Raw genomic sequence first — 406 nt, 5'->3', positions numbered from 1 at the left:
TCCATCCATCCATCCATCCATCCATCCATCCATCCATCCATCCATCCATCCATCCATCCATCCATCCATCCATCCATCCATCCATCCATCCATGATGCTGAGTGGATGATCTGATGGCCTCAGGAAGTACCACTGATCTCCCAGCAGATTTCAAATAAGAACCATTAGAAGTGATTTAAATAAAACATAAAAAAATCCTTAAAAAAATAACTAGCCTCTACTGTCATGTGGTGTTTTTCCCCCTCCTTGGTATAGATGGATTAATGGATGGGATAATCTGGTTGGAAAATAATTGGAGAAACTTGGCTGCTGTCTTCGTGACTGACAGTAATCTGACATGAGAGCTGTAGGTGTAGGCTGCAGCAGCTGGAGGAGGCAGAGCAGGGAGGTGATGTGATCATCACTT

Source organism: Austrofundulus limnaeus, unplaced genomic scaffold, assembly GCF_001266775.1.
Source record: "Austrofundulus limnaeus strain Quisiro unplaced genomic scaffold, Austrofundulus_limnaeus-1.0 Scaffold99, whole genome shotgun sequence".
NCBI lineage: Eukaryota > Metazoa > Chordata > Actinopteri > Cyprinodontiformes > Rivulidae > Austrofundulus > Austrofundulus limnaeus.
The sequence above is the reverse complement of the archived record's forward strand: the minus strand, read 5'-3'. Positions refer to the sequence as shown.